At 29.3% G+C, this 7,337-nt stretch overlaps 1 protein-coding gene across 2 annotated transcripts in view; it reads right to left on the reverse strand.

Annotated features, from left to right (window-relative positions):
• Positions 1-7,337, reverse strand: part of LOC111628290 (GTP-binding protein 2-like) — a 66,640-nt gene that overhangs the window by 34,170 nt on the left and 25,133 nt on the right. The window contains exon 1 of one of the 2 annotated variants that reach the window (XM_023372045.1): positions 2,820-2,884. The exons of the other annotated variant lie outside the window; for it this stretch is intronic. The gene's annotated coding sequence lies outside the window, so the exon portion shown is untranslated. Of the gene's footprint in view, positions 1-2,819; positions 2,885-7,337 lie in introns of those variants that run through there. 2 annotated transcript variants of the gene reach the window in all.

Raw genomic sequence — 7,337 nt, forward strand, 5'->3', positions numbered from 1 at the left:
ATCATCTCCAAATGTCACAACTATTTCTTCTTTTGGTTCCCTAACATTCAATGCAGTTAACAGCTTACTATCCCAGTGAGCAGTCAGAATTTCAGAGATATCATTATTAAATTCAGCTTTAAATTAATGGCTTCAGCCCATTCTTTTCTTTTGTTTTGCCTGATTCGACGAATGGAAGAGCTATTAAATTAATAGGAAATGCTTCAGTGTCGTAAATGAGTGCCTCTGCTGTTGTTCAAAGGATATATTATAACACTGTATCTTACACTCAACTGACATCTGTCTAAAGCAGCCACTAATTTGTCAGCAATGAAATCTTTGGTGGTCTTTCAGTATTGTGCCTTGGTGTATCATCCAGAAACTGCAAAGACAACTCACCATTGTTCTATTTATCCAAATTGAAAAATGCACCATCTTCATCTTCAGGTTATGAAAGAGGAAGTGCAGTTGATGGATGCCAGTGATTGCTTACTTTGTATTTTCTCCTCTTCAAGTTTCCTTTTCCTCGACAGTTCTTTTTCAGCAAGTTTTTGGTCAACACCTGCAAGACAGCCTTTTTATCCTAGTTCTCTATGTTTCTGTAAAAAAATTCTATCCTCATCTAATTTGATGGTTTGTTGATGATTTGCATATGCAATATCAAACAGGTTGTCCCAATTGTTTTGAAACTCCTCTTCATGGCACTTAAAAATCTCTTGAAACTTTCTTGCATTCTTTTCTAATTTCTTCATGTCAGATATGAATCTGAGTTTTTACACAATGCTGAAGGAATCTTGTCGAAATTCTGTTTTTTCCAAAAAAAATTGTGTATGTTTAACCTCTCTTATATTGTAAAGTAAAACAACCAACACTTGTCTATTTGATGGCAATTTGCCTCCAATTATTTGATGTTTCATGTTCCCTATCAAAAACACACTATCCTTAGAACTGCATAATTCATACAACATAATATTAGTGTAACAGAGCACAAAGATATCTAATACAGCTGGATACATCACATACTGACAAAGCTCCACGTATAATGGAAACCAAAATAAAATCACTGCTCGTCAAAGGAAATTTATTAGAAGATGATCAGATTATAACTGAAACTTTTGCAAAGTACTTCAACTGCACATGGGACAAAATCTACAATAAGACCAAATCATTCTCCACAGTTAATTTTGTCTATGAGAATATTAAATTCTTTTGTCTTGGAGGTCTTGGAGTGGTGCAGTAGTGGCCTCCAAGACAAATTCGTAATTGTATTATAGACAAAGTTTATAACACAATTATGAATTTAAAGACTAGCACACCTGATATAGTTAATATAAATATGGATATAATCAAATCAATTGCAGATATTATTGCTATATCTTTATCCTTCCTGATAAATAAATTTTTGAAAAAGGAACATTTCTGAACAAACAAAATTATAGCATGGTTATACTGATACACAGAAATAAAGGATCTAAAAGTGACATTGAAAACTATTGACTAATCATTATCATCCCTGTGTTGGTAAAAATCAGAGAGTCTTCCACAAAAAAGACTCTGGAAATATATGATTACTTTAAATGTGATTCATCAACATCAATATGCCTACAAACAAACTTCTCTACAATAGATTCATTGCTACATTTTAAACAGGAAGTCATGGATAAATTAGATAAATCTCTTTTAGTTGTAGCATTATTCTTAGACTTATCCAAAGCTTTTGACAATGTAGACCTCCAGATTCTTGAAAGAAAATTCTAACATTGGTCTAAGAGGAGTTCCTTTACAATGGATAAGATCATATTTACCAAACTGTAAATATCACGTAAAAGTCAATAACATATGCTCAAATGGTTTTTTACCTAAAATTGGAATTCCCCAGGGATCGGTGTTAGCACCATTGCTTTTTCAATACTTGCTTGAATGACCTAATTGAAGCTATGCCCAAAGTTAATATTATTGCATATGCACATGACATTGCTTTAATACACTCCAATGATAACCTCTAGGAGCACGACATAAATTGAATAATGTTCTATCCTGATTAACTGACTATATGAGTTCAATATTGTTAAAAGTAATATTGTAATAAGTAAAATAAATAATAATAATAAACAAATAAAACAAAATATCTCTGTTTTGTAAATAAAAATGTTGATAAGGAATAAATTCAAATAGAAATAAATGAAAAGAAGATAAAATAAACAATATAAGATATCTCAGAATACTGATAGACGAAAACTCAGGTATAACAGACGCAAAGTTTAACTAAGGCTGTTGCCAAGTTCACAGAAATAATAAAGAAAGTTCAGGACTTTTTAAACATTAATACTGTAAAATGTCTATATCACACCTGTATTGAACTGAAAATCCAATATGGTATTGTTATCTGGGGAACTGCAACTGATTATATTGTAAATAGACTTCAAGTACAGTAAAATCTATTTATACAAGCCATATATAAACTGAATCGTTATGAAACAATTTCCACCTACTACCATTGAGAAAAAATAAACAACATAAAAACTTTATATGCAAAACAAACCCTATTTTTTTAGTTTCAAACTTATAAAGATTAAAACAAACAACTGTCATCATAACAAAACTTTATCACAACACCGTGAAATACAAAAATTTTACATCCACAAACCTTTTACAATGCGAAAACGTTTGTGNATACTCAATATATAATTATTCTTACATGTACTTTTTACCTTCAATTATGACCTTGACATTCTCACCTTTGTTTTTAAACTAATAATTAATTAAATAAATTTAATCTTATTTATAACATTTTAATGTTAAAACTAATAAAAATAAAATTAATTGTACATATTACTTACAATATATTAATCCACCTTATTAGAATGAAGTGGAAGGGTGAACAAATACTAGCATAGTTACAAAATAAACATCTAGTCTAAACTATTGCCAGACCAGATGGAATGTTTCCAACTTTTCTTTTTATGGAGCATACTTGAACAGGTGTTTGAGTATACAGTTCTATTTTTTTAACATATGTAATACTAGAGTTATAATTTAATATCATTAACTGAATACATCACTTGTTAAAGTCGACAAACTTTAAATGGGTCAAAGAACATTTTTGTTATAATTTTTGCTTAGAACTAGAACTCTTACTTTTCGCATAGAAACCCGTTTTAATCTTTTAAAACATTACTCGATTATAATCTGATGAATATTTTAAGTGAAAATACAATAAAAAAAATGTAATGATCTGGAAAACGATCAATGTAATCCAGTTTTTCTGATTATATCAGAAATTTAATTTGATACACCAACATACATCCATTTGATTTGAATAAACAACATTTTTTCATTTTTTATCTTGTCACTAAAAATTACTGACTAAATTTGATATTTGCCTGTAATGGAGAGAAATATACTCATCTATATTTATAAAAGTTAATATCAAAATAATAGGAAAAAAAACCTATAAACATTCTGAATAAATACATGTATTTATTCAAAACAGAAGAGTAAAATATCAGAATATTCCAACATTTACCCATCTGTCAAGTATTTTTCTTAAACTGCAGTTTCAATGAAAAAAAAAAAATAAAAATAAAACAAGTTCTTGCAACTAATACACAAACTGGTACTTACTGAGTAGTAAAAGCACTTGTGTGAACTTCTAAAAATAACATAAGCAACTACTAGCCTTGAAATTAGAAACAGTGCTTTGAAGGTGTATTTATTTTAAAACCTTTGCATGAAACTATTTTCAATTATAAATGAAAAAAAATCAAAATAAATCTGGCTAATCAAACATGTAGTTATTTAAAAAAAAATTCTTTCTTAATCTTCTTATTTTTCAGGTATGTAATAACATTCTTTTAAAGTTTATGAAATTCATAATTTTTCAAAAAAAAAAAAGTACAGAAATTAATTTCAGAATACAAGACACTTCTTCGAGTAAACATTTTAAAATAAATAAATTTTTTTGTATATATTTCAATCTGGTAAAAATATATTTCTGCATTTAACTCAAGTTAAAAATTGTAATACGTCATGAGTTTTGACAATTAGTCTTCTGTCATAGTCTATATGAAAATCTTTGGGGTATTAGTAATACCATTATGATATTTACTAACTAATCTTACATAAAAATACAAAAGCTATCATTTCCTGATAGAAATTAGACAATAATTCATTAATTAGGCTAAGTCTACCTATGAAGCATCTATAAATTTGCTCTTAAATATGACTTGAGCATGTAATTATAACATGCTAAGCGGGAGTTATCGATTGCTAGTAAAATGCAAATCCTAGTAACTCTCTTATAATACTCATTTGCAATTCCTTTCAACACAACTTAAAAGATAGTAAATAGAACAGTTTAGTTACTGTTTAGCTTAACTGTAGTTAAGCTGAATTTCTGATATTTGTTCACTGAGAAATTTAATATATACAGAAAACTATTGCAATACATATTTAATAAAAAATGGGTTAATTAGGTTTTATTTAACCTAGTAAAACAGAAAATTGCTTTTTACAATTCAAAAAGGATGCTAATGCGTTCTTTCCTGAGAGACAGATAATACTACCGAGTTCTGCTATGAGACATATGACAAGACATCATCTAAAGAATTGTAGTATGAAGTTCTGTATTTTATGCCTGTTATTAATAAATGAACAATGAGATATACTTCAAAGGAATATATGAACAACAGCTACATAGCTGTGAAGAATTTTTAAGTTTTAGTCTCTATGGCTGATGTTATTACAGTAGTTGTTAAGCTAGGACCCGTCTTTGGTACATGCGAGGTCCTGGGCCAAGAAAAGATTGGAGGCCCCCTTAAGGAATTCATAATGGAGGGTTAATATTCATACATTTTTTCAATTAGCTTTCTCTGCTAAACATATTGTTATATTTATGTTTAATAAAATTTATGAAACATATCTTTTGATTGTTTACTGCTTATAATAATTTTATTACTTGCTGCTCTAATTCAATTTTGCATATTTTCGAGGTCTTGAATGTTAGGAGCTCCTGGGCCCAGGCCCAGTAGGCCCACACCTAAAGACAAGCCTGTTTAAGCNTTATGTTACCAGCTTAGAGGTATGAAGGAGTATATGTCAAGAGTTGATATTTGATACAGAGTATTAGATGCCCAAATCATTTGCGCATAAAAAAATCCAGACTTGTAAATAGTCGGGGGACTGAGAACCGAGTCAAAATAAAATACAAAATGGCGACCCTCTTCTACAAACAGGCACCTCACCCCACTGAAGTCAGGTGGGGGAGAGTACCACCCACAGTCATTCTAAGAAGTGAATTCTGACCTTAGGACTGAACAGAGTTTCTTCTATGTTAAATAAAATTTGTAATCTAATTTTGTAATTTTGGGAGTGCTTTAAATATGATGTTAAAACGGTTTTATGTCATTACAAGTGGGTTTTTTTTAACATTATTTAGTATAGTAAAATCGTGGGACGAAAAAAATTTGACGTTATATTAGGGTTGTCGTTACATCTAATGACGTTATAATCGAGTTAAACTGTATATTGTTTGTGCAAAATAAAAAATTAATTTCAGACGATACAATAGCCACGATTATTTTTTTCAAAAATGGGAAATTTTCGTTACGCATCGACAAAAATTCAACACAGACTGACATGCAACGGAGAGAAATTTCGAAATTGGATAGGTTAATTTCATTGAAAATGCATCATGGCTGGCAAAGTTTGAACAATCACACCCAAAAGCAGCAATACCAAAGAAGATTGGAGAATGAGAACAAGACCCATCTTGAGTGTCAAAGTGATTCCGCTTAGTAGCGAGTCTCCGAGACATAGTCTTTTCCCAAATACGGTTTTGCCATTTTACTTGTTTATAATTAAAATTTCATTTAAAAAAAAAAAAACAAATAACTTGTGAAATAAGGAGCACACTTGTAAACTTTGCCATGCGGAGATTTGCAAAATTTCAGGGTCAAATTTGACACAATTCCAATACTTTCCCTTGTTACGTAGATGTAACAGCCAGGAAAATAATGTATAAAACTTTAAATTTTCACACAGAATTGTTATAATAATTGTTAATAATCAAAATTAGAAACAATATTAAAATAAGTTTGGAAAAGGTTCATTATCAATCCAACCAAAAAGAATTCAGAATGGCAACCTATATACTGTTCAGTACATATGGATCTTAATTTTATTATTTTTAGACAATGAGTTTATTAAAATAATCAAACAATACTGTCAGACATTTAAAACAGCTATATTATGTATATAAAGCTAATTAGTTATAATTATGCGATTTGGACTAAAAGATGACTAAAATTTGATCATCATCATCTATTAAATTTAAATTTCTAAATTTACTTGTATTATTAAATTTAATGAAATATGGCAGTTTAACCACCCATCTTTAGTCCAGATTGTACAATATCTTTATAATTAATCAGTCACATAACCAGGGCCTAATTTAGACCTTTGCTGGCCCTAGGCAAAATAATATTTACGGGACCCTTTACAAAGTTTGTATTACTACAAATATAAATAAAACTATAATATTTAAAATTAAAGTATTTTTATTTTTACATTTGAATATCTTACATTGTATTTTTGGGGCTGCAATAAAATTATGCAGCAATAAACATTATATTTTTCTCAACAAACACTTCTTTATTCATGTTTAGAACCTATTACGAGTCCCGGGTAAGTGCCTTGCCTGCCTTGTGCCAAATTAGGCCCTGCACATAACAAACATATTAAAAATCTGGCAGTATTAATTGATTATTACTATATGTCAAGCTTGCTTTTATTTGAATTCATCATCCAAAATGCACAAATAAACAAATTCTTATCTTTCTTATTTCTAGTTTTTACGACCAAGATTTTTATTGATTTCCATTCATTTCATCCTTTACATTGTAGTTATCCCAACAACATAAAATAAAATAAAAATGAAATGTGAGAATGCCATGTGTATTTTTATTTCTCTCATTAATTAGAAACATAGGTTGTCAAACTGACAAAATCCAGAAAGTAACAGGATTGTCTGAGAAAAGGTCTAACAACAAACAAAATAAAAGTGTGGAAGAACTTTATCTGGATAACACTGGATTACTAAATGATTAACTGCTTTACTAATACTAATATTGGAAATTAATTATTATGCAGTAGATCCCCCTATAAGACGGTAGATACGTTCCGTTCTTTATGAATCAATTTTGTAGGAATCATAGTTTATGGACTACAGCTGTTTGAAAGGTTTTCTTTCATAAAATTAATCGATTCTAGACTAATTCGACTCAACATTTCCAAAATACGTATATTTTTTTGAAAATAATCCGTATAAACTACGTTATAAACAAAAAATTGTAGGATTG

This window comes from Centruroides sculpturatus, unplaced genomic scaffold, assembly GCF_000671375.1.
Source record: "Centruroides sculpturatus isolate CEXI.00-Female unplaced genomic scaffold, Cexi_2.0 scaffold466, whole genome shotgun sequence".
NCBI lineage: Eukaryota > Metazoa > Arthropoda > Arachnida > Scorpiones > Buthidae > Centruroides > Centruroides sculpturatus.